The sequence below is a fragment of the Triticum urartu genome, chromosome 7 (assembly GCF_003073215.2).
Source record: "Triticum urartu cultivar G1812 chromosome 7, Tu2.1, whole genome shotgun sequence".
Classification (NCBI taxonomy): domain Eukaryota; kingdom Viridiplantae; phylum Streptophyta; class Magnoliopsida; order Poales; family Poaceae; genus Triticum; species Triticum urartu.
Window position 1 is genome coordinate 85,172,424 of NC_053028.1, and position 27,932 is coordinate 85,200,355.

Sequence of the window (27,932 nt, forward strand, 5' to 3'; positions counted from 1 at the left end):
CCATCCAACAGGCTGTCGAGCCTACAATCTTGTTGGGAATACTTTGCGGCTAATTCTACTTGATCATACACTAAACTGACGAGGATCTCTTTCCCATCAGGCCCCACAGGTCTGACCTCGGCCATGTGGTTCGGGTCCGCTTTGGTATAGCACGTCTTCACCATAGCTCAGGCTTCCCTTGCACCTTGTCGGCAGGCGGACATCTTCCATAATCAGAAGCGCCGTCGCGCTCCCTTGAGCTTATCTATAAGCTCCCCTATGCCTCTAGGCGGGGACGCGGATGGCCACAAGGCTTGGGCAATACCCTACATCACCTGCCGAACTTGTTCGTGCAGTTGTGAGAGCTCTGGTAGAAGATCACCCGAAGACCCAGGCATCTCCTCCGCGAGACGACTGGTCAGCATACCTGCAGACATAACTCTGTTAGCTGGCTTCTTCGCCGAACTCCTTTAAAAGTTCATTCAAGCACTTAATAAAAATGTCGTGCCGAAGACGTTTATTCTCCTTAATGGAGTCCGCAAGCTGGGCTCGGACATCTTTCAGTTCCACGCCCAGCCGGATATTGGCGTCTTGGAGATCATTTTTCTCCTGCCTGACTCGTGTAAGCACGCGCTCGCCAGCATTTCGCTGTCGATCATCACGTGCCGCATCCACCACCACGGCCTCTTGATTCACTCCGGGGCCACTTGCAACATCTATTGTTAGATTTCCATACATGCCGCATACTACCTGGTACCCGTATTCTTTGCAATGGAAACAAGTGTTACCAGAGGGATCCTTCTCGGACTCCTTCAACACGGCAACAGCGGCCCCTAGCTGGGCCTTGCCCTCTTCCAGCTCTTGAGACAATTGGGAATTCTTCTCTGTAAGAACCTGCACAGATAATGATCCTTAAATCAGTTGTGTCAACTGTTTCAAGTGTCAGGGGCTATTGATATATATAATCGTCAGATTTGCTTACCCGTATATCCCTTACATACTGGTCTGTGGCTCTGCTAGACCATTTTGAGCAGCACGGATGTACGCGTCTCCAGAATTGAAGGCATCAAATGCCTTTGGTGAGAAACAAGCGTCACGGAGTACGGCTCGACGACGCCTATGATTCATGGCGCTCTCCACTTTGGAATTTGTAGAGGATAGTCTGTCCGCATCCTCTATAGGAGGAATGTCCGGCGCATGCCCCGCGTTAGCTTCCGCCTCTATGTCCGGCCCTGGAGCCCGACTGGTGGAGGCGTGATCGGCAGCCTCTCCGGATATAGTCCGGCGAGCATTTTTTATGCTAGGAAACACGGACATCATTATATCTTAAGAAAGACGACAACCACGGTGTGAGGTTTTGTGTCATATCTCTGTGCCGGTGTCTCCGTCCTGACCGCCTTCCTTTTTGGCCTACCTGGCTTCGGTGCCTCTTGTGGGCGAGTTGCTGCGGGTTCGGCACGGCGTCCCTAAGGACTTCCCTGTAAAACACCGTATGTGTATGGTAGGTGAAGTGCATAAAAGGGGATTCTTTTTGGGAGTTGGGACTTTGAGTTTTCTTACGTGGGACGCGGGGAGTAGTCCAGGATAGTCGGCCGTTATGGCCACCATGGCGTCGTCGCAGCTCAATTGATAGAATTGCCTGTCTATCAGCTCCACGAATATGTCCGGATCCTCTTCGAGTCCGGGATCGAGGGCCCGGCCAGGGTCCTCCGGTTGTGGAGGTGGGCTGATGACCTCCCTTACAGCTTTTTGCAGTTCCTTCCATGAAATAGCAGGGTGAGTACCTACGACGAGGAATGCGGGAAGGTCGGGAGTAAAGAGGTACAACTCACCCAGCTTGGAGGGTTGTACATGGAGAATCCATCCCGTGGCTTAATACGGATGAACTCCTCTTCCTCTCCCTTGAACAACTCGGACATAATTTTTGCTAAAGTAGCAGCGAAGTCTGGTCCCTTGCGCCCGCAACGGGTGGCATCATCTTCCCCGTTAAAACACCATAGGGGGTGCCCTCGATAGTGAAGTGGCTGCAGCCCCCGCATTATGCATATTGACATAACCTCGATTATTGTCAATCCTGATTGAGCCAGCGTTTTAATCCTGTTCATCGGGTAAAGGACTTCTCCGTTGTCTTCCTCCTGGGGGCTCCGTGGGCGCCAACTTCGGCGTTTCTTCAGAGGAGCATTGTTGAACTCAGGAAGGCCCCGCCGAACAGGGTCCGGAAGGGGGACGTCCTCCATGTAAAACCACTCTGAAGGCTAGTCTTCGGACGTCTTCTTCGGAGTACCGGACAGGTATCCGGTCCCAGCGATGCGCCATATTTCGGCTCCATCCACTTGATAAAGTGACCCCTTTTGTGTGTGGGGCACAAGGCAGAATAGCTTCCATAGCTCGAAATGAGCCTCGCAGCCCAGAAACAGCTCACAAAGGGCAACATAACCGGCGATGTGTAATATGGGAGCGGGGTTGAAATTATGCAACTGGAGGCCGTAAAACTCCAGGAGCCCACGGGGGAACGGATGAATTGGAAATCCGAGTCCCCTTAGTAAGTAAGGGACGAGGCATACCCGCTCCCCCTTGGAGGGATTGGGGAAGCTCTCGACTTGCTCCCCGCCATTATAAGTGGTGAGCCCGTCTCGGATGGGGACCATATACGCAGGAGGGAGAAATCCCTGGGTCTGCAATTCTACTAATCGGCTATGCGGGATGGAACACTTCTCCCAATCACCGGGCTTAGGGCTACAAGAGCGAGAGGAGGAGCTGCGGTGGCCGGCCATGATGGAATGGATTTTTCCGAGCACGCTCCGATGGATTCTCGCCGCGGGAGGATGGTGTGGATTGGATCTAAGAATCCCCATCCTTTTAATAGACGATTTATTTACCTGGCTAGGGGGGCGAATGTAAAAATGCCCTGGCTCCTCGCATTCACTCGACGCGTGGAAGATGGCCCTTATTGGGCGCAGAACCCAAGAAGTCCAACATTTATGGGAGTCGGACACTACTTAGCAGATATTCAGGATTTGTAGAAGAACCCGCCTTGCAATGCCGAAGCCAATACTGCGAGCCGGACTCATCGTCATTGAAGCCTGGTTTAGGGGCTATTGAGGGAGTCCTGGATTAGGGGGTATCCGGACAGCCAGACTATATCCTTTGGCCGGACTGTTGGACTATGTAGATACAAGATTGAAGACTTTGTCTCGTGTCTGGATGGGACTCTCCTTGGTGCGGAAGGCAAGCTAGGCAATACGGATATGTAGATCTCCTCCCTTGTAACCAACTCTGTGTAACCCTAGGCCCCTCCGGTGTCTATATAAACCGGAGGGTTTAGTCCGTAGAACAATATACAATCATACCATAGGCTAGCTTCTAGGGTTTAGCCTCTACCATCTTGTGATAGATCAACTCTTGTAATAATCATATCATCAAGAACAATCAAGCAGGACGTAGGGTATTACCTCCTTCAAGAGAGCCCGAACCTGGGTAAACATCGTCTCCCCTGCCTCCTGTTACCATCCGCCTTAGACACACAGTTCGGGACCCCCTACCCGAGATCCACTGGTTTTGACACGACAGGGCCAGCGCGGGCGGTGGTCGAGCAGACCCCGCAAAGCGGACCCGTAAAAAAAGATATTTGCAAAACACATTTCTTTGCTTCTTTATTTTCTTCGAGGGCATTCGATACACAATAATTCACCAAATCTTTGCTAGAATAGCGAGACCAATAAAAACAAGAACCACAATTAGGCATTTTAGAAGATATCCAACTTCCATAACTGCTCCCACTAGTTGGACCAACATCTTCTCCATGCCTTCATTGTTGATCTGCGGATATTGATCTTGCATTGTTCATTCTTTTTCTTTGATTCTAAAGAAGTAGACGTTGCTTCCCCTCTAGTTTTTTCTCTAATTGCACATGCAGCCGCATCATTAGCCTCAATTCTACCAAAGAGTGCACGAACATCTATTAAGTTTCTTTCTATCAATAAATCAATGTATTCTTCTTCCCAAAACCAAAATGAGCATCCACCTTCCTACACACATGACCATCTACTAATCTATCGAAATTGAACCATATAGGTTGACAAAGGCGAATGAAAACAAGAACATACCTTGTCGTTTTCCCATTTGAAGAATACCCATCCGGGGTGTTTCGGCATGCTAGATGTTAGCCACAGCACTATCTGCGTGCAATCATCGCACCGTATGAGCGGCATCGCGAGCCGACGAGCCGTTGTGCGAGCGTCGAGCCCGGGCGCCGGCCAGCCGAGTTCCTGCCGGCAAACCAATGACGGCAGCTAGAGGATTGATGAATGAGTACCTCCATATGGCACTTGTGCTTTGTCGGGGCTGTGTGGGGTGCTCCCCGACCAATCCATGGCTTGGCGCAGCAACCGGTGGACGGAAACATCAAATCCGGTGGCCACGACAAACAGCCGCCCATCTGCAACTTTCCTGTCGGCCGAGGTAGGAGGAAGTGGTGGAGGACAATCTCGGGCGTGTGGCAGCACGCTGATGTGATCCCGACGGCTGGTATGGCCGGAATCGTAGGCGACGGGTAGGGAAAATCGCGGGCTGAAATGCCCCCCCCCCACCGCCAACCCCTACCTCTATATACAGGGCCGCGACGGGGTGAGGGGGAGAACCCGCATTTTCGTGGGTTGGGGTGGGTGTTGGGGAACATAGCAATTTCCAAAAATTCCTACGCACACGCAAGATCATGGTGATGCATAGCAACGAGAGGGGAGAGTGTTGTTCACGTACCCTCGTAGACCGTAAGCGGAAGTGTTATGAGAACGCGGTTGATGTAGTCGTACGTCTTCACGATCCGACCGATCCAAGTACCGAACCTACGACACCTCCGAGTTCAGCACACGTTCAGCTCGGTGACGTCCCACGAACTCCGATCCAGTAGAGCTTCGACGGAGAGTTCCGCCAGCACGACGGCGTGATGACGGTGATGATGATGCTACCGACGCAGGGCTTCGTCTAAGCACCGCTATGATATGACCGAGGTGGATTATGGTCGAGGGGGGGCACCACACATGGCTAAAAGATCAACTGATCAATTGTGTGTGCTAGGGTGCCCCCCTCCCCGTGTATATAAAGGAGGGAGGGGAGGCCGTTCGGCCTCTCTAGGCGCGCCAAGGGGGAGGAATCCTCCTCCTAGTAGGAGTAGGATTCCTCCTTTCCTAGTCCTAGTAGGAGGGGGGAGGAAGGAGAAGGAAAGAGGGGGCGCAGCCCCTCCCCTAGTCCAATTCGGACTAGGCCCATGGGGGCGCGTGGCCAGCCCTCATGGCTTCTCCTCTTTTTCCCTTAAAGCCCACTAAGGCCCATATGTACTCCCGTATTCCCGTAACTCCCCTCGTACTCCAAAAATACCCGATCACTGGGAACCTTTCTGATGTCCGAATATAGCCTTCCAATATATTGATCTTTACGGCTCGATCATTTCGAGACACCTCGTCATGTCCGTGATCTCATCCGGGACTCCGAACAACCTTCAGTACATCAAATCACATAAACTCATAATACCAATCGTCACCGAACGTTAAGCGTGCGGACCTTCCGAGAACTATGTAGACATGACCGAGACATGTCTCCGGTCAATAACCAATAGCGGAACCAAGATGCTCATATTGGCTCCTACATATTCTACGAAGATCTTTATCGGTCAAACCGCATAACGGTATACATTGTTCCCTTTGTCACCGGTATGTTACTTGCCCGAGATTCGATCATCAGTATCTCAATATCTAGTTCAATCTCGTTACCGGCAAGTCTCTTTACTCGTTCCATAATGTTGCATCATGTAACTAACTCATTAGCTACATTGCTTGCAAGGCTTATAGTGATGTACATTACCGAGAGGGCCCAGCACTAGCAGAAAACGGAGCTTTAAAACCAGTTCGTAAGGGCCTTTAGTGCCGGTTCCATAACCGGCACTAATTGGTGGGCACTAAAGCCCCCCCCCCCTTTAGTACCGGTTCGGCACGAACCGGCGCTAAAGTGCCACCACGTGGCGTGAGCTCGCGCCCTGGTATGGGGGACCTTTAGTATCGGTTGGTGTTACCAACCGGTACTAAAGGTTTTTTTTGAATTTTTTTTTGAAAATTTTGGAAAAAAAATTTGATTATTTTTTTTCGATTTTTAATTTTTCTGAATTATTTGGTGATTTAGTCTCTAATCACCTCTCTTAACTGCTCAAGTGTGGATCACTCATTCCAAATCATCTAACTTCCCGACCGGTCACCCATCCCTCTCACTACTCCAGCCCGAGCATGCTTAACTTTCGGGTTCTATTCTCCTTCGTTTCCAAGTCTGCACTTGTTGTTTTCCTGACAATAGTAAGATGTCAATCCTATTAACCCTCAGGAGTTTAGCTTGAGCATGAAGTCACACATTTCACTGTTTGAGTTTGAAACTATTATTCTAGAAAACATTAATTAATTAGTAACACTAATATTTCTTGAATAAGTTTGACCATAGTTTGACCACAGTTTGACCATAGTTTGACCACAGTTTGACCATACTTTGACCAGATTTGACAAAAATTCAAAAAATTGAAATAATTATTTAGTAACACAAATATTCTTGAATAATTATGTAGTAACATTAATACTTCTTGAATAATTAGTTTGACCAGATTTAACAAAAAAATTCTAAAAAAACTTAAATTTGACCATATCTTTTTTCCTTTTGGAATTTTAGGATTCTAAAAAATTGCAAACAGACCGTAGGCGGTCTCCATCGGATGCGGATTTTTGTGCTGAATTTTTTGATATATTATACGTTTTTTCTGACATCGTATGCAAGAGTTATAGCCGTTTTACATTTTCCCTACACTTTTTGCAAAACATGTCCAAATTTAAGTTTTCAAATTTTCCTAACTAGTAGATGTAGTAATATAACTACCTCTCGAAGGATTTTATTTTTTAAAGTTTTTATCATTTTCTTTTGATTTTTCAGAACTGAAATGGCAACACACGGGGGGGGGGGGGGGGGGGGGGGGTAGAGTTTGAAAATTGCCCTATAGTGCCGGTTTGTGTCACAAACCGGTAATATAGGTCAGACCCCTTTAGTACCGGTTCGTGTCACAAACCGGTACTAAAGGGCTAACCTTTAGTACCGGTTTGTGACACGAACTGGTACTAAAGGTGATCGTGGGGCCCCGGCCTGACGCCAGCCTGCCATCACCCCTTTAGTACCGGTTCGTGGCACGAACCGGTACTAGAGGTTCAACACGAACCGACATTAATGCATAGCCGTTCGAACCGGCACTAATGGTACCATTAGTGCCGGCTCAAATTCAAACCGGCACTAATGTGTCTCACGTTTGACCCTTTTTCTACTAGTGCAGAGATACCTCTCCGACAATCGGAGTGACAAATCCTAATGTTGATCCATGACAACTCAAAAAACACCATCGGAGACATCTCTAGAGCACCTTTATAATCACCCAGTTACGTTGTGACATTTGGTAGCACACAAAGTGTTCCTCCGGTATTCGGGAGTTGCATGATCTCATAGTCATAGGAACATGTATAGTTATGGAGAAAGCAATAGCAACAAACTAAACGATCATCGTGCTAAGCTAACGGATGGTTCAAGTCAATCACATCATTCTCTAATGATGTGATCCCTTTAATCAAATGAAAACGCATGTCTATGGTTAGGAAACATAACCATCATTGATTCAATGAGCTAGTCAAGTAGAGGCAAATTAGTGACACTGTTTGTCTATGTATTCACACATGTACTAATTTTCCGGTTAATACAATTCTAGCATGAATAATAAACATTTATCATGATATAAGGAAATGTAAATAAAAACTTTATTATTGCCTCTAGGGCATATTTCCTTGAGTCTCCCACTTGCACTAGAGTCAATAATCTAGTTCACGTCGTCATGTGATTTAACCCCAATAGTTCACATCTTTTATGTGATTAGTTCACATCTCCATGTGACTAACACCCAAAGGATTACTAGAGTCAATAATCTAGTTCACATCGATATGTGATTAACACCCAAAGAGTGATCATGTTTTTCTTGTGAGAGAAATTTAGTCAACGGGTCTGCCACATTCAGAGCCGTATGTATTTTGCAAATTTTCTATGTCTACAATGCTTTGCACAGAGCTACTCTAGCTAATTGCTCCCACTTTCCATATGTATCTAGATTGAGACTTAGAGTCATCTAGATCGGTGTCAAAGGTTGCATCGACGTAACTCTTTACGACGAACTCTTTGTCACCTCCATAACCAAGAAACATTTCCTTATTCCATTAAGGATATTTTTGACCGATGTCCAGTGATCCACTCCTGGATCACTATTGTCCCCTCTTGGCAAACTTATGCTGAGGTACACAATAGGTCTGGTACACAGCATAGCATACTTTATAGAACCTATGACTGAGGCATAGGGAATGACTTCTCATTCTCTTTCTATTTTGTGCCATGGTCGGGTTTTGAGTCTTTACTCAACTTCACACCTTGCAACACAGGCAAGAACTCCTTCTTTGACTGTTCCATTTTGAACTACTTCAAAATCTTGTCAAGGTATGTACTCATTGACAATATATCAAGCGTCTTGATCTATCTCTATAGATCTTGATGCTCAATATGTAAGTATCTTCACTTAGGTCTTTCTTTGAAAAACTCCTTTCAAACACTCCTTTATGCTTTCCAGAAAATTCTACATTATTTCCGATCAACAATAAGTGATTCACATATACTTATCAGAAATGTTGTAGTGCTCCCACTCACTTTCTTGTAAATACATCCTTCATTGCAAGTCTGTATAAAACCATATGCTTTGATCACTTTATCAAAGCATATATTCCAACTCCGAGATGCTTGCACCAGTCCATAGATGGATCGCTAGAGCTTGCTCACTTTGTTAGAACCTTTAGGATCGATAAAACCTTCTGGTTGCATCATATACAACTCTTCTTTAAGAAATCCATTAAGGAATGCAGTTTTTGTTGAGGAACGTAGCAGAAATTCAAAATTTTCTACGCATCACCAAGATCAATCTATGGAGTAATCTAGCAACGAGGGGAAGGAGAGTGCATCTACATACCCTTATAGATTGCTAAGCGGAAGCATTCAAGTGAACGGGGTTGATGGAGTCGTACTCGTCGTGATCCAAATTACCGATGATCCTAGTGCCGAATGGACGGCACCTCCGTGTTCAACACACGTACAGCCCGGTGACGTCTCCTACGCCTTGATCCCGCAAGGGGAGAAGGAGAGGTTGGGGAATACTCCATCCAGCAGCAGCACGACGGTGTGGTGGTGGTGGAGGAGCGCGGGACTCTAGCAGGGCTTCGCCAAGCACTACGAGAGACGAGGAGGAAGAGGGGTAGGGCTGCGCCAACAGGGAGATTGAATCGTCTGTTGGGCTGCCCCCTTTGCTCAAGTATATATAGGGGGAGGGGAGGGGCTGTGCCCCCACCTAGGTTTCCACCCCTAGGGGTGGCGGCCAGCCCTAGATCCCATCTAGGGGGGGCGGCCAAGGGGGGAGAGGGGGGGCGCACCACTAGGTGGGCCTTAGGCCCATCTGAGCCTAGGGTTTCCCCCTTTTCCCTTCTCTCTTCGCCTTGGGACCTGGTGGGGGACGCACTGTAGGATCGAAAGTATGTCTAGAGGGGGGGTGATTAGACTAGTTGACCAAATAAAAACTTAACCTTTTCCCAATTTTAGTTCTTGGCAGATTTTAGCTATTGTAGGACAAGTCAAGCAATCATCACACAATTCAAGCAAGCATGCAAAGAGTATATTGGCAGCGGAATGTAAAGCATGCAACTTGCAAGAATGTAAGGGGAAAGGTTTGGAGAATTCAAACGCAATTGGAGACACGGATGTTTTTCCCGTGGTTCGGATAGGGGGTGCTATCCTACATCCACGTTGATGGAGACATCAACCCACAAAGGGTAACGGTTGCGCGAGTCCACACAGGGCTCCACCCACAAAGGGTAACGGTTGTGCGAGTCCACAAAGGGATCCACCCACGAAGGGTCCACGAAGAAGCAACCAACCACAAAGGGTCCACGAAGAAGCAACCTTGTCTATCCCACCATGGCCATCGCCCACACAGGACTTGCCTCACTAGCGGTAGATCTTCACGAAGTAGGCGATCTCCTTGCCCTTACAAACTCCTTGGTTCAACTCCACAATCTTGTCGGAGGCTCCCAAGTGACACCTAGCCAATCTAGGAGACACCACTCTCCAAGAAGTAACAAATGGTGTGTAGGTAATGAACTCCTTGCTCTTGTGCTTCAAATGATAGTCTCCCCAACACTCAACTCTCTCTCGTAGGATTTGATTTGGTGGAAAGAAGATTTGAGTGGAAAGCAACTTGGGAAGGCTAGAGATCAAGATTCATATGATAGGAATGGAATATCTTGGTCTCAACACATGAGTAGGTTGGTTCTCTCTCAGAACATATGAGTTGGAATTGTGTATGTGTTCTGATGGCTCTCTCCACGAATGAAGAGGAGGTGGAGGGGTATATATAGCCTCCACACAAAATCCAACCGTTACACACAGTTTTCCAATCTCGGTGGGACCGAATCAACATACTCGGTGGGACCGGAAAGGTAAACCTAGTGACCGTTAGAGATTTTCGGTGGGACTGACATGCACTCGGTAGGACCGATATGGTTAGGGTTTGGGCATAACGTAATCTCGGTGAGACCGATTACACAAACTCGGTGAGACCGATTTGGTAATTAGCTAACCAGAGAGTTGGTCAGGCAAACTCGGTGGGACCGATTTGCTCTTTCGGTGAGACCGAAAAGTTACAAAAAGGAAACACTGAATTTACATTGCAATCTCGGTGGGACCGATTCGCTCTTTCGGTGAGACCGAAAAGTTACGAAAGGGAAACAGAGAGTTTGCAATCCCATCTCGGTGAGACCGAGATCCCTATCGGTAGAACCGATTTGCTAGGGTTTGGCAGTGGCTTATGACAGTGAAACTCGGTGGCGCCGGATAGAGAGATCGGTAGGACTGAGTTTGGCTTAGGGTTTAGGTCATATGTGGATATGGGAAAGTAGTTGAGGGTTTTTGGAGCATATCACTAAGCACATGAAGCAAGAGGCTCATTAAGCAACACCTCATCCCTCCTTGATAGTATTGGCTTTTCCTAAAGACTCAATGTGATCTTGGATCACTAAAATATAAAATGAAGAGTCTTGAGCTTTTGAGCTTGAGCCAATCCTTTTTCCTTAGCATTTTGAGGGTTCCACTTTCACATCCATGCCATGCCAATCATTGAGCTTTCCTGAAATAATCATCTTGGAATAGCATTAGCTCAATGAGCTATATGTTGTTATGAATTACCAAAACCACCTAGGGATAGTTGCACTTTCAATCTCCCCCTTTTTGGTAATTGATGACAACATATAGATCAAAGCTTCGACAAATGATAATAAGCATGAAATATATCGTCGCTTTGAGAAGTATGTGATAAGTAAGAGCTCCCCCTAAATTTGCGCATATTTAAAATTTGCTTTGGACTGCAAATGCACAAGGAGTTAGAGTCATGGGTTACTCTTCCATGTCACATACATCTTGGTGGAGCGCTTAAAATGATAAGAATGAAATATATGCACTCATCACCAGGAATAGTGAAAGATCACATAATAAGATAATAGCATTAAGCAAGCATTAAGTGTAGCTTATGATCAAACACATGATCATCAATGTCTCACAAATAATGACGTAGTATCTCAAGCACTCAAAAGCAAACAAGTTCGAAAAACCACCAAATAAAGCAAGAGAGAAAAGCACACACTCTCTCTCGAAGCCTATGATCTATACATTTTTTCTCCCTCTTGGCAACAAGGTTACCAAAAAGTTCCTAGAAAAGACATAGTACAAGATCGACGCTCAGGCTTGATCTTTAGGTGGTGGTGGAAGTCGGAATCACTCCAAAGACGAAGGCTTCTGTAGACGCTGAAGTAGACGCTGGAGTTGGAGCTAAAGTAGATGCTGGAGCTTGGTGGAAACTGAGGTTGTGGCTTGGAGCTGAGGTAGTTGCTCCTTGTGTCAGGAACTGCACTGCAGACGACCTTCGACCTTGGCACTCTGGGCAAAGGCATCAGTTGTAGTCCTGCCTCTCCTCTCTGCATGTCATCTTGGAGCTGCTCCACTGCAGTCTGAATCTCTTTACCTGAATCCAAGTCATAAGAACTTTTGTTTCCAATGATTCTCTCTAGCTGCCTGGTTCTGAAGTTAGGGTGGCTAGTCCTTTCTCAATCCGCAGGGTGGATTGCAATCAGGTAACCAAGCTGCTCTTGTTTGGTTTTCAAGAAATACTCAGATGCCTCCTCTTGAGTTGGCATCTTGGCAGCTTTCTCCTTCCTTGCCTTCTCCTTCTTTGCTTGTGCTTGGGCAGACGATGGCTCATTCTCAGTCATGACAACTTGATTGTCCTCAAAATCTGGACGGATGGGCAGGTGTTCCTTGTCCAATAAATATATGCCCGTGCCCATCTTAGAGTTGATGAGCTCCTGAATTTGAGGTGCATATCCACAGCTCCTCTTCTGATCTGCTGCAGTCCTCTTGATAGTTTCTACTATGAGGCTCATGACTTGAACTTCTGTGGCACATCAAAAGACATGAAGCAAGTTGATTGCATGGCCTCTGATCATCTTGTGATCTCCAGACTTGGGCAAGAGAGTGTGCCTCAATATCCAATTTATAGTTGGCAGCCCTGACAGAAGGTAATGTCACAGACCCAAATTTGAAGGTGTCAAGAGCTTCATTGGGAATTTCCTTGTACATGTTGGACATTGAGTTATGATCCATCTTTTTCTTGGCATAAATGTCCAAGTCATCTGCTTGCTCCTCTGGGGCATTGATCAACTTTGCCCATTCCTCAACAGTTGATTGGTACCTCGTACCTTCAGACATCCATGTGATCCTACCATCTGGATAAAAGTGTGCTGTGGAGTAGAATGCATAATGCTCCTCGTTCCACTTTGTGAGCTTCTGCCCAACAAAGTCTGCAACTCCACAAGCACTAAAGCTGTCATACACTCCAGGGTAGTGTTCCTCATTGTCCTTGATGTATTGCCAGTCAACCCATCTCATATCACAGACTATTGGCTTCTTATCAAGCAGCACTGTCTCATAGAAATCTTGCTGCTCCTTGGTGTGATCTGTAGTCCACAGCAGTCCTCCTCCTTGAAGCATACGGGTCTGCTTCTCTCCACTTCCTCAGCCCTGAGTCTCTCCTGAGCTTCATATCCTCAGCCACAGGATGAGCATCGTTGTGGTCTGGGATCTTGGGCTTGAGCTTTCTAAGAACTTGCTCTTCATCCTCTTCTTCAGCAACAGTCTCAGGCACTGGGGCCTTGTTCTTCTCAGCTGCAGGATGCTTCTTGTATTCCTCTTTGGTTTTGGCTTGGAGGCAGCTTTGGGTGCTCTTGGGCTTAGATGCAGCAGCCCCTGATTAATAGCATCACCCATAAGCTTGGGTGCCTTAGGTGCTGAGCAACCTCTTCTCCTCTTCCTCTTCCATGATGGAAGCCTTTCCAAGCACTCTGGCTACGGTCTTCTTGACCCTTTCCTTCCTCTTCTTGCCTTCAGCAGCAACTGGCTCTTTGGGTGCAGGCTTTTCAGTTGAAGCTCTAGCCTTTGACATAGGCTGCCTGCCTGCTGGCCTTTTGATCTTTCAAGCCTGGCTTTGTGCCTTGAGCTGGCTCAACTCTCTTTGATGTGGCCTCTTCCTCTGCCACATAATCTTCATCTCAGAATCTGAAGTTCTCTTCTTTCCTCTGTCTGGTGGCAGCTTTTGGCAAATTGCTAGGTACTCCTGCTGCATCATCTGAAGAACTTGAGGGACTAGTGCCCTCACTCATTCTGGCTGTCACTTCTGGCTGACTGATGAACAAGCTGACTGCTGACCCTGTGAATAGTTATAGATGAGGTAGAATAGATGAGCATCACAAAATGCAGAGATTTTTGCAAAAGAATGATCCAAAAACTTAGTTTTAGTTTCCCACTGAAATCATCTCGGATCTACCGATTTTAAACTCGGTGATACCGAAGCAGTTTTGGAACCTAAACTAGTGAACTCGGTCAGACCGAGTCACAGTTCGGTGGCACCGAGACTGCTAGGGTTTCACAGAGTTCCAAAATCGGTCACACCGATAAGTAATTCTCGGTCAGACCGAGTCTCACTTGTGCAATGGCATAAGCCAAATCGATGGGACCGAGTTTTTCAACTCGGTGGGTCCGAGATGGTTTCGGCGGAAACCTAACCCTAAAATTTTCGAATCAAACCTAATCTACGAGCGCATTGACTGGATAGGAGTGTTTCAATCGTGGCAAGAATCATGATGATCACAATGTGCTAAGAATCGGATTGGAGAATAGCACAAAGATCGAGTCCATACCCTAGTTCGGCGGAGACTCGCTACGGCGGCAACGGCGGGGTAGAATTCCGTTGACGGCAACGGAGACCAGCGACTGGAGGCGGCTGGCGGCGAGGAGACGATCCGGAGATCAAGTTGGTAGAGCAGGCTATCGCGCGGGCGAAGGGGTTCGGAGAAATTTCCAAATTTTTGCCCGTGACTATATATAGCCCGACCCTGTCGGTGTGACCGAGTGGAACAACTCGGTGGCACCGAGATTCATAACTGCAAGCAGTTACTGAAACTCGGTGTGACCGAAAGGTTCAAATCGGTTGCACCGAGATCGAAAACCTAGATCAACTTAATGATCTCGGTAGGACCGAAAGTGGGGTATCGGTCAGACCGAGAATCATAAAGAGGTTTTGGAAGTTTAAGTCTATGACGAATCGGGGACTCCGAGCGCTCCTCACACAGAGTGGTTCGAATCTGACTTGATCAAATTTTGTGATGTAGCATGAATAGAGTTTGAGACGAGAAAAGCATAGATAGCTAGAGGAGGTTCTTAGGCATTCTTGTCCATCCACTTGGCAAAAGGAAATAAAACCGAACAATCAAAACAACAAGTGGATGTCCTCGAATGAGTAAAATATGCAACCAGCATGCTCACACAATAAGATGGCAAATGAAATATGTGACAAGGCATGCACAACCAATTCTAGCATCTATCAAGCAATTTGCGATGACTAGGTCATCTATATATGAGTATATTGACTTAGGAGTCAAGTGAGAACACTTGATCATAGGTCATACTCATCGTTTAAGCTCAAGTGGGGTTACCACTTTTACATAAAGCATTGTTGTGTTCACATCTTTAGAGTTGCTTTAGCTCAAGTCTTAGAGTAAAGCTCCCCCTAGATGTGATATCCCCCCTAAGAGGGATGAACTAACCTGGGTTTTGTCGATGATGACTTCATGTAGATGTTGAAGATGTGGATGCTCAATGTTGATGTAGATCACTTGGAGCTATCCATTTGAGTGAATTGCACTTTCAATACCTACATGGGTTAGTCCCACAAGGAACAAACAAGGATATCCATAGACATAGAGTGATGCACACACAAGATGATGTCCATGAAAACTTTTAGGTTACCTTGTCCCTTGTCTTACCAACAAGAGGGTTTGTGACTCCTTGAACTAGTGCAAGATGTGGAAGTTGATTGCACTTGTTCTTGCCAAAATGATAAGAGTGAAGTATGTTGGCGGAGTCACCCTCAAGAACTCTCTAGTTCTTCTTCTTTTGGATCCACACCATCTTGATGGGAATCCTTGGAGTTGTAGTCGTACTTGATGAAGTGGAACTTGAAGTAGTCTTGGGAATCCACTTGACTAAGGTCTTAGGAGCTTCTTCAAATGCATCAATTTCCTCTTGAAGCTTGTCCTTGCCTTTTTGCTTGTAGTCTTGTGGTGGAAGATCATCTTGAGCTTGTGTCCCCTTGAAAGAAGTATCATACTTCTCTTGTTGAGGAACAAACTTTGTCTTGGGGTATTGATCTTCTTCCCACTCAACTCCATTGGCATTGAACTTTCGTTCAAAACCAACACCTTGATTCTTCCGGTGCATTCCTTGCTTGCGCACAATTTCCTCGAATTGCTTACTCCCGGCAAGGCTTTTGTACACTCCTTTCTCTATAATTCCCTTCAATAAGCTATTTTCTTGCTCAAGTGTAACTTGGCTAAGAGAATCATTAGTGGAATCAAGAGAACTACTAGAAGCAACAATATTGGATTTAGCATGATCATTGTTACTGCTAGAGGAAGAATCTTTCTTGTTCTTGTTACTAGACTTGACTTGAGGCATGTAAGTGGATAAGAGTAAACGCTTGGCAATGTGAGAAGAACTTTTCTTGCGGAGATCATCATTGATTGCTTTTAAGAACTCATGCTCTTGCTCAAGATTGAGCTTTTCAAAGCGTAATTTCTCATGAGCTCTTAAAAGTTCTCGATGATCTTCGAAGATAGTTTCATGAGCTAACTTAAGAGTGTTTAGTTCTTTAGTTAGAGCCTCAATCTTCTCCTTATCATTGTCATTCGTTTTATCTTGATTAGCATGATTAATTGGTCTTTCATCATAGTATTCATCACTAGAGTTGTCAACAAGCAAATCATCACCTAACAAGTCATCTTCATCACTATTGAAATCAACATACTCGGGGTGTGTTACCTTAGGACCTTTGGCCATGAAGCATCTTCCAATTCCTTCATTTGGTGAGTCAAATATGTCGTAGGAGTTGGTTGACACAAGTGCTAGAACCGGCAACACCTTCATCTTGAGTATCTTCGGAGTCGGAGTGATAACTTCTCTCGGAGTGGCTGTCGGAGTCGGAGCCGGATACCCATTCACCAACATGAGCTTGATGTCTTCGTCTTGTGTAGCTCCTTGATGATTTTTCCTTCCTTTCCGAATCCTTGCTTCTCCGTGAGTATCTTCGTTCATAACGATCATCTCTACTCCTTCTCTCTCTTGGTGGTGATTCTTTGCTTCTTCTTTTTGGAGAATCTTCTCTTCTCTTGTAGGGAGCCGTACACTCATTGGAATAGTGTCCGGGTCTTCCACAACTGTAGCAGTTTCGCTCTCGACTAGAAGATCTTTTGTCATTGTAGGACCTTGACTTGAAGCTTCTATCTTTGCTTCTACTCTTGTAGAACTTGTTGAAGTTCTTCACCATTAAGCTCAATTCTTCATTGAAGTCTTGTTTCTCACTTGATGGTGTGGGGGCTTCACATGAGGCTTTATAGGCACCACTTGACTTGTTGTGAAGTTCCTCTTTATCCTTAAGTGACATCTCGTGAGCAACAATTCTTCCAATCACCTCCGTTGGCTTGAGATCTTTGTAATTGGGCATCATTTGGATCAATGTGCACACGGTATCATATTTTCCATCCAAGGCTCTTAGGATCTTCTTGATGATGAATCTATCGGTCATCTCTTCACTTCCTAAGCCGGCAATCTCATTTGTGATGAGAGCAAGCCTAGAGTACATTTCAGCGACACCTTGACCATCCTTCATCTTGAACTTGTCAATTGACTTTGAAGCACATCCAACTTGGATTCCTTGACGGAGTCGGTACCTTCATGCATATCAATCAAAGTGTCCCAAATTTCCTTTGCATTCTCAAGACGGCTGATTTTGTTGAATTCTTCGGAGCACAATTCGTTGAAGAGAATATCACAAGCTTGAGCATTGTATTGCAACATCTTCAACTCATCCGCGGTAGCTTCACAGTTTGGTTCTTTCCCATCAAAGAAGTCACCTTGCAAACCAACACACACAATAGCCCAAACGGCAGGGTTATGTCCAAGAATATGCATTTTCATTTTATGCTTCCAACTAGCAAAATTAGTACCATCAAAGTAAGGACCTCTACGGTGATAATTTCCCTCGCTAGACGCCATACTCTCCTAGGTTGTGAAACCAAGGCTATGACTACCAAAAGCTATGGAGATGAAAGAAAATGGAGACCAAAGCTCTGATACCACTTGTAGGATCGAAAGTATGTCTAGAGGGGGGGTGATTAGACTACTTGACCAAATAAAAACTTAACGTTTTCCCAATTTTAGTTCTTGGCAGATTTTAGCTATTGTAGGACAAGTCAAGCAATCATCACACAATTCAAGCAAGCATGCAAAGAGTATATTGGCAGCGGAATGTAAAGCATGCAACTTGCAAGAATGTAAGGGGAAAGGTTTGGAGAATTCAAACGCAATTGGAGACACGGATGTTTTTCCCGTGGTTCGATAGGTGGTGCTATCCTACATCCACGTTGATGGAGACTTCAACCCACAAAGGGTAACGGTTGCGCGAGTCCACACAGGGCTCCACCCACAAAGGGTAACGGTTGCGCGAGTCCACAAAGGGCTCCACCCACGAAGCGTCCACGAAGAAGCAACCACCCACAAAGGGTCCACGAAGAAGCAACCTTGTCTATCCCACCATGGCCATCGCCCACACAGGACTTGCCTCACTAGCGGTAGATCTTCACGAAGTAGGCGATTTCCTTGCCCTTACAAACTCCTTGGTTCAACTCCACAATCTTGTCGGAGGCTCCCAAGTGAAACCTAGCCAATCTAGGAGACACCACTCTCCAAGAAGTAACAAATGGTGTGTAGGTAATGAACTCCTTGCTCTTGTGCTTCAAATGATAGTATCCCCAACACTCAACTCTCTCTCGTAGGATTTGGATTTGGTGGAAAGAAGATTTGAGTGGAAAGCAACTTGGGAAGGCTAGAGATCAAGATTCATATGATAGGAATGGAATATCTTGGTCTCAACACATGAGTAGGTGGTTCTCTCTCAGAACATATGAGTTGGAATTGTGTATGTGTTCTGATTGCTCTCTCCATGAATGAAGAGGAGGTGGAGGGGTATATATAGCCTCCACACAAAATCCAACCGTTACACACAGTTTTCCAATCTCGGTGGGACCGAATCAACATACTCGGTGGGACCGGAAAGGTAAACCTAGTGACCGTTAGAGATTTTCGGTGGGACTGACATGCAACTCGGTAGGACCGATATGGTTAGGGTTTGGGCATAACGTAATCTCGGTGAGACCGATTACACAAACTCGGTGGGACCGAATTTGGTAATTAGCTAACCAGAGAGTTGGTCAGGCAAAATCGGTGGGACCGATTTGCTCTTTCGGTGAGACCGAAAAGTTACAAAGGAAACACTGAATTTACATTGCAATCTCGGTGGGACCGATTCGCTCTTTCGGTGAGACCGAAAAGTTACGAAAGGGAAACAGAGAGTTTGCAACCCCATCTCGGTGAGACTGAGATCCCTATCGGTAGAACCGATTTGCTAGGGTTTGGCAGTGGCTTATGACAAATGAAACTCGGTGGCGCCGGATAGGAAGAATCGGTAGGACTGAGTTTGGCTTAGGGTTTTGGTCATATGTGGATATGGGAAAGTAGTTGAGGGTTTTGGAGCATATCACTAAGCACATGAAGCAAGAGGCTCATTAAGCAACACCTCATCCCTCCTTGATAGTATTGGCTTTTCCTAAAGACTCAATGTGATCTTGGATCACTAAAATGTAAAATGAAGAGTCTTGAGCTTTTGAGCTTGAGCCAATCCTTTGTCCTTAGCATTTTGAGGGTTCCAGTTTCACATCCATGCCATGCCAATCATTGAGCTTTCCTGAAATAATAATCTTGGAATAGCATTAGCTCAATGAGCTATATGTTGTTATGAATTACCAAAACCACCTAGGGATAGTTGCACTTTCACGCACCAGCCCACCTGGGGCTGGTCCCCTCTCACACTTGGCCCACGCAGCCCTCTGGCGCAGGTAGCCCCACCTGGTGGACCCTCGGGACCCTCCCGGTGGTCCCGGTACCTTACCGATAGCACCCGAAACTTTTCCGGCGACCAAAACAGGACTTCCCATATATAAATCTTTACCTCCGGACCATTCCGGAACTCCTCGTGACATCTGGGATCTCATCCGGGACTCCAAACAACATTCGGTAACCGCGTACATACTTTCCCTATAACCCTAGCGTCATCGAACCTTAAGTGTGTAGACCCTACGGGTTCGGGAACCATGCAGACATGACCGAGACAACTCTCCGGCCTATAACCAACAGTGGGATCTGGATACCCATGTTGGCTCCCACATGTTCCATGATGATCTCATCGGATGAACCACGATGTCAATGATTCAATCAATCCCGTATACAATTCCCTTTGTCTAGCAGTACGATACTTGCCTGAGATTCGATTGTCGGTATCCCGATACCTTGTTCAATCTCGTTACCGAAAAGTCTCTTTACTCGTTCCGTAACACATCATCCCGTGATCAACTCCTTGATCACATTGTGCACATTATGATGATGTGCTACCGAGTGGGCCCAGAGATACCTCTCCGTTTACACGGAGTGACAAATCCCAGTCTCGATTCGTGCCAACCCAACAGATACTTTTGGAGATACCTGTAGTGTACCTTTATAGCCACCCAGTTACGTTGTGACGTTTGGCACACCCAAAGCACTCCTACGGTATCCGGGAGTTGCACAATCTCATGGTCTAAGGAAATGATACTTGACATTACAAAAGCTTTAGCATACGAACTACACGATCTTTGTGCTAGGCTTAGGATTGGGTCTTGTCCATCACATCATTCTCCTAATGATGTGATCCTGTTATCAACGACATCCAGTGTCCATGGTCAGGAAACCGTAACCATCTATTGATCAACGAGCTAGCCAACTAGAGGCTTACTAGGGACATGGTGTTGTCTATGTATCCACACATGTATCCGAGTTTCTTATCAATACAATTCTAGCATGGATAATAAAGGATTATCATGAACAATGAAATATATAATAATAACTAATCTATTATTGCCTCTAGGGCATATTTCCAACAGTCTCCCACTTGCACTAGAGTCAATAATCTAGTTCACATCGCCATGTGATTAACACTCACAGGTCACATCGCCATGTGACCAACATCCAAGAGTTTACTAGACTCAATGATCTAGTTCACATCACTATGTGATAAACACTCAAAGAATTCTGGGTTTCATCATGTTATGCTTGTGAGAGAGGTTGTAGTCAACGGGTCTTGCCATATTCAGATCCCTATGTATTTCGCAAAACTTTATATCGTAGATGCTGCTACCACGTTCCACTTGGAGCTATTCCAAATTGTTGCTCCATTATACGTATCCGGTATCTCTACTCAAAGCTATCTGGATAGGTGTTAAGCTTGCATCAACGTAACTCTTTATGTCGAATTCTTTATCACCTCCATAACCGAGAAACATTTCCTTATTCCTCTAAGGATAATTTTGACCGCTATTTGGTGATCTACTCCTAGATCACCTTTGTACCCCTCTTGCCAGACATGTGTCAAGGCACACATCAGGTGCGGTACTCAGCATGGCATACCGTATAGAGCCTATGACAAGAGCATAGGGGACGACCTTCGTCCTTCCTCTTTCTTCTGCCGTGGTCAATCTTTGAGTCCTACTCAACTTCACACCTTACAACTCAGGTGAGAACCCCTTCTTTGACTGATCTATTTTGAACTCTTTCAAAAACATGTCAAGGTGTGCGTTCTTTGAAAGTATCATCAGGCGTCTCGATCTATTTCTATAGATCTTGATGCCCAATATGTAAGCAGCTTTATCCAGGTCTTCCTTTGAAAATCACTCTTCAAACAAGCATTTATGCTTTCCAGAAATTCTACATTATTTCAGATCAACAATATGTCATCCACATATACTTATCAGAAATGTTGTAGTGCTCCCACTCACTTTCTTGTAAATACAAGTTTCTAGCAAACATTGTATAAACCTAAAAGCTTTGATCACTCCATCAAAACATATATTCCGATTCCGAGACGCCTGCTCTAGTCCATAGAAGGATTGCTGGAGCTAGCATACCTTTTAGCATTCTTAGGATCGTCAAAACCTTTTACTGTATCACATACAACTTTTCTTACAAAAACTGGTAAGAAAACTTGTTTTGACATCCATCTGTAAGATTTCATAATCGAAAAATACAGCTAATGCTAACATGATTCCGACGGACTTAAGCATCGCTACGGGTGAGAAATTCTCATCGTAGTCAACTCCTTGAACTTGTGAAAAGACTCTTTCCCACAAGTCGAGCTTCATAGACGGTAACATTACCGCCCACGTCCGTCTTCTTCTTAAAGATCCATTTATCTCAATGGCTTGCCGATCATCGGGCAAGTCCACCAAAGTCCATACTTTGTTCTGATATATGGATCCTATCTCGGATTTCATGGCTTCTAACCATTTGTCGGAATACGGGCCCACCATCGCTTCTCCATAGCTTGTAGGTTCATTGTTGTCTAACAACATGATATCTAAGACAGGATTACCGTACCACTTAGGAGTAGTACATATCCTTGTCGACCTACGTGGTTCGATAGCAACTTGATCCGAAGCTTCATGATCACTATCATTAACTTCCTATTCAACAGACGTAGGCTCCACAGAAAACATCTTTCTGTGTTGCATCACTCTCTGGTTGAAATAAAGGTTCGACAACCTCATCAAGTTCTATCTTCCTCCCACTCAATTCTTTCGAGAGAAACTCCTTCTCGAGAAAGGACCCGTTCTTAGCGACAAACAATTTGCCCTCGGATCTGAGATAGAAGGTATACCCAACTGTCACCTTTGGGTATCCTATGAAGATGTGTTTGTCTGGTTTGGGTTCAAGCTTCTCCGGCTGAAGCCTTAAGCATCGCAGCCCCAAACATTAAGAAACAACAACTTTGGTTTCTTGCCAAACCAATGTTCATACGATGCTGTCTCAACGGACTTAGATGGTGTCCTATCTAAAGTGAGTGCAGCTGTCTCTAACGCATAACCTCAAAATGAAAACGGTAGATTGGTAAGAGACATCATAGATCGCACCATATCTCATAGGGTTCGATTACGACTTCCGGACACACCATTACAACTATGGTGTTCTTGGTGGCTTCAACTGTGAAACAATTCCACAATGTCTTAAGTGATTTGCCAAACTCATAACTCAGAAAATCCCCTTTTGATCAGATCGTAGGAACATGATCTTATTGTTATGATGATTCTTAACTTCACTCTGAAATCGCTTGAACTTTTCAAACGTTTCAGACTTGTGCTTCATTAGGTAGATATACCTATATCTACCCAAATCGTCAGTGAAGATGAGAAAATAGCGATATCCACCGCACGCTTCAATTCTCATTGGATCACACGCATCAACATGCATGATTTCCAACAAGTCACTTGCCCGTTTCATTGTACCTGAAAACGGGGTCTTAGTCATCCTGCCCATGAGGCATGGCTCGCATGTGTCAAGTGATTCAAAATCAAGTGACTCCAAACATCCATCGACATGGAGTTTCTTCACGCATCTTACGCCAATATGACTTAAGCGGCAGTGCCACGAGAAAGTGGTACTATCATTATTAACTCTACATCTTTTGGCGTGAACATGTGTATTACCACGACCGAGATTCAATGAACCATTCATATAGGGTGCATGACCATGAAAGGTATCATTCATGTAAACAGAATAACCATTATTCTCTAACTTAAATGAATGACCGTATTGCAATGAACATGATCTAATCATATTCATGCTCAACGTAGACACCTGATAACATTTATCTAGGTTCAAAACTAATCCCGAAGGCAGATGGAGCGTGCGATGGTGATCTCATCAACTTTGGAAACACTTCCAACACACATCGTCACCTCGCCCTTAGCCAGTCTCCATTTAGTCCGTAGCTTTTGCTTCAAGTCACTAGTAATAGCAACTGAACCGGTATCCAATACCCAGGTGCTACTAGGAGTACTAGCGAGGTACACATTAATAACACGTATATACTTTGTTGAAGTTGCCAGCCTTCTTATCTACCATGCATTTGGGGTAATTCTGCTACTAGTGACCGTTCCCCTTACAATAGAAGCACTTAGTCTCGGGTTTGGGTTCAACCTTGGGTTCCTTCACTAGAGCGGCAACTGGTTTGCCATCCATGAAGTTTCCCTTTTAGCCCTTGCCCTTCTTGAAACCAGTGGTCTTATTAAACCAACAACATTTGATGCTCCTTCTTGATTTCTACCTTTTGCGGTCTTAAGCACCGTGAACAGCTCCGGGACCAACTCCATCCCTTGCATGTCATAGTTCATCACGAAGATCTAGTGGCTTAGTGATAGTGTTTAGAGAACTCTATCAATCACTATCTTATCTGGAAGTTTAACTCCCACTTGATTTAAGTGATTGTAGCACCCAGACATTCTGAGCACATGCTCAGTAGCTGAGCTATTCTCCTCCATCTTGTTGGCTAAAGAACTTGTCAGAGGTCTCACACCTCTCAACATGGGCATGAGCCTGAAATCCCAATTTCAGCTCTTGGAACATCTCATATGTTCTATGGCGTTCAAAACGTCATTGGAATCCCGATTCTAAGCCGTAAAGTATGGTGCACTAAACTATCAAGTAGTCATCAGGACGTGTCTGTCAGGTGTTTACAACATCCACAGACGACGTTGTAGGGGTTTGCACATCGAGCGGTGCATCAAAGACGTAAGCCTTCTGTGTAGCAGTGAGGACACTCCTTGGACTACGGACCTAGTCTGCATCAGTGCTTACAGTATCTTTCATCTTGGTCTTTCTCTAGGAACGTATTGAAACAGGGAGCTACAACGTGAGCTATTTATCTACAACATATTTGCAAAGACAATTTAGACTATGTTCATGATAATTGAGTTCATCTAATGAACTCCCACTCATATAGACATCCCTCTAGTCATCTAAGTGAAACATGATCTGAGTCAACTAGGCCGTGTCCGATCATCACGTGAGACGGACTAGTCAACATCGGTGAACATCTTCATGTTGATCGTATTTTCTATACGACTCATGCTCGACCTTTCGGTCCTCCGTGTTCCGAGGCCATGTCTGTACATGCTAGGCTCGTCAAGTCAACCTAAGTGTTTTTGCTGTGTAAATCTGGCACTCGTTGTATTCGAACGTTAGAATCTATCACACCTGATCATCACGTGGTGCTTCGAAACAACGAACCTTTGCAACGGTGCACAGTTAGGGGGAACACCTTTCTTGAAATTTTAGTGAGGGATCATCTTATTTAAGCTACCGTCGTTCTAAGCAAATAAGATGTAAAACATGATAAACATCACATGCAATCAAACAGTGACATGATATGGCCAATATCATTTTGCTCCTCTCGATCTCCATCTTCGGGGCTCCATGATCATTGTTGTCACCGACATGACACCATGATCTCCGTCATCATGATCTCCATCATCGTGTCTTCTTGAAGTTGTCTCATCATCTATTACTTCTACTACTATCGCTAACGATTTAGCAATAAATTAAAGTAATTACATGACATTTAAGTTGACACGCAGGTCCTAAATAAATAAAGAAAACTCCTATGGCTCCTGCCAGTTGTCATACTCATCGACATGCAAGTCATGATTCCTATTACAAGAACATGATCAATCTCATACATCACATATATCATTCATCACATCCTTTTGGCCATATCACATCACAAGGAATAAGCTGCAAAAACAAGTTAGACGTCCTCCAATTGTTGTTGCAAGTTTTTACGTGGCTGCTATAGGTTTCTAGCAAGAACGTTTCTTACCTACGCGAAAACCACAACGTGATATGCCAATTTCTATTTACCCTTCATAAGGACCCTTTTCATCGAATCCGATCCAACTAAAGTGGGAGAGACAGACACCCGCTAGCCACCTTATGCAACTAGTGCATGTCAGTCGGTGGAACCGGTCTCACGTAAGCGTACGTGTAAGGTTGGTCCGGGCCGCTTCATCCCACAATGCCGCCGAATCAAGATAAGACTAGTAACGGCAAGATAATTGACAATATCGACGCCCACAACTACTTTGTGTTCTACTCGTGCATAGTAACTACGCATAGACCTAGCTCATGATGCCACTTTTGTGGAACGTAGCAGAAATTCAAAATTTTCTACGCATCACCAAGATCAATCTATGTAGTAATCTAGCAACGAGGGGAAGGAGAGTGTATCTACATACCCTTGTAGATCGCTAAGCGGAAGCGTTCAAGTGAATGGGGTTGATGGAGTCGTACTCGTCGTGATCCAAATCACCGATGATCCTAGTGCCAAACGGACGGCACCTCCGTGTTCAACACACGTACAGCCCGGTGACGTCTCCTACGCCTTGATCCAGCAAGGGGAGAAGGAGAGGTTGGGGAAGACTCCATCCAGCAGCAGCACGACGGCGTGGTGGTGGTGGAGGAGCGCGGGACTCCAGCAGGGCTTCGCCATGCACTACGAGAAACGAGGAGGAAGAGGGGTAGGGCTGCGCCAACAGGGAGATTGAATCGTCTGTTGGGCTGCCCCCTTTGCTCAAGTATATATAGGAGGAGGGGAGGGGCTGCGCCCCCACCTAGGTTTCCACACCTAGGGGTGGCGGCCAGCCCTAGATCCCATCTAGGGGGGGGGGGCAAGGGGGGGCGCACCACTAGGTGGGCCTTAGGCCCATCTGAGCCTAGGGTTTCCCCCTTTTCCCTTCTCTCTTCGCCTTGGGCCCTGGTGGGGGCGCACCAGCCCACCTGGGGCTGGTCCCCTCTCACACTTGGCCCACGCAGCCCTCTGGGGCAGGTAGCCCCACCTGGTGGACCCCCGGGACCCTCCCGGTGGTCCCGGTACGTTACCGATAGCACCCGAAACTTTTCCGGTGACCAAAACAGGACTTCCCATATATAAATCTTTACCTCCGGACCATTCCGGAACTCCGCGCGATGTCCGGATCTCATCCAGGACTCCGAACAACATTCGGTAACTGCGTACATACTTTCCCTATAACCCTAGCGTCTTCGAACCTTAAGTGTGTAGACCCTACGGGTTCGGGAACCATGCAGACATGACCGAGACAACTCTCTGGCCAATAACCAACAGCGGGATCTGGATACCCATGTTGGCTCCCACATGTTCCACGATGATCTCATCGGATGAACCACGATGTCAATGATTCAATCAATCCCGTATACAATTCCCTTTGTCTAGCGGTACAATACTTGCCCGAGATTCAATCGTCGGTATCCCGATACCTTGTTCAATCTCATTACCGGCAAGTCTCTTTACTCGTTCCGTAACACATCATCCCGTGATCAACTCCTTGATCACATTGTGCACATTATGGTGATGTGCTACCGAGTGGGCCCAGAGATACCTCTCCGTTTACACGGAGTGACAAATCCCAGTCTCGATTCGTGCCAACCCAACAGATACTTTTGGAGATACCTGTAGTGTACCTTTATAGCCACCCAGTTACGTTGTGACGTTTGGCACACCCAAAGCACTCCTACGGTATCCGGGAGTTGCACAATCTCATGGTCTAAGGAAATGATACTTGACATTACAAAAGCTTTAGCATACGAACTACACGATCTTTGTGCTAGGCTTAGGATTGGGTCTTGTCCATCACATCATTCTCCTAATGATGTGATCCCATTATCAACGACATCCAGTGTCCATGGTGAGGAAACCGTAACCATCTATTGATCAACGAGCTAGCCAACTAGAGGCTTACTAGGGACATGGTGTTGTCTATGTATCCACACATGTATTTGAGTTTCCTATCAATACAATTCTAGCATGGATAATAAATGATTATCATGAACAATGAAATATATAATAATAACTAATTTATTATTGCCTCTAGGGCATATTTCCAACAGTTTTGACATCCATTTGTCAGATTTCATGAAATGTGGCAACTGATAATATGATTCAGACAGACTTTTAAGCATCGATAGGAGTGAGAAACTCTCATCGTAGTCAACAGCTTGAACTTGTCGAAAACAATTTTTCGACAATTCAAGCTTTGTAGATAGTAACACTACTATCAACGTCTATCTTCCTCTTGAAAATCCATTTATTCTCAATGACTCACCGATCATCGGGCAAGTCAATCAATGTCCATACTTTGTTCTCATACATGGATCCCATCTCAAATTTCATGGCCTCAAGCCATTTTGCAGAATCTGGG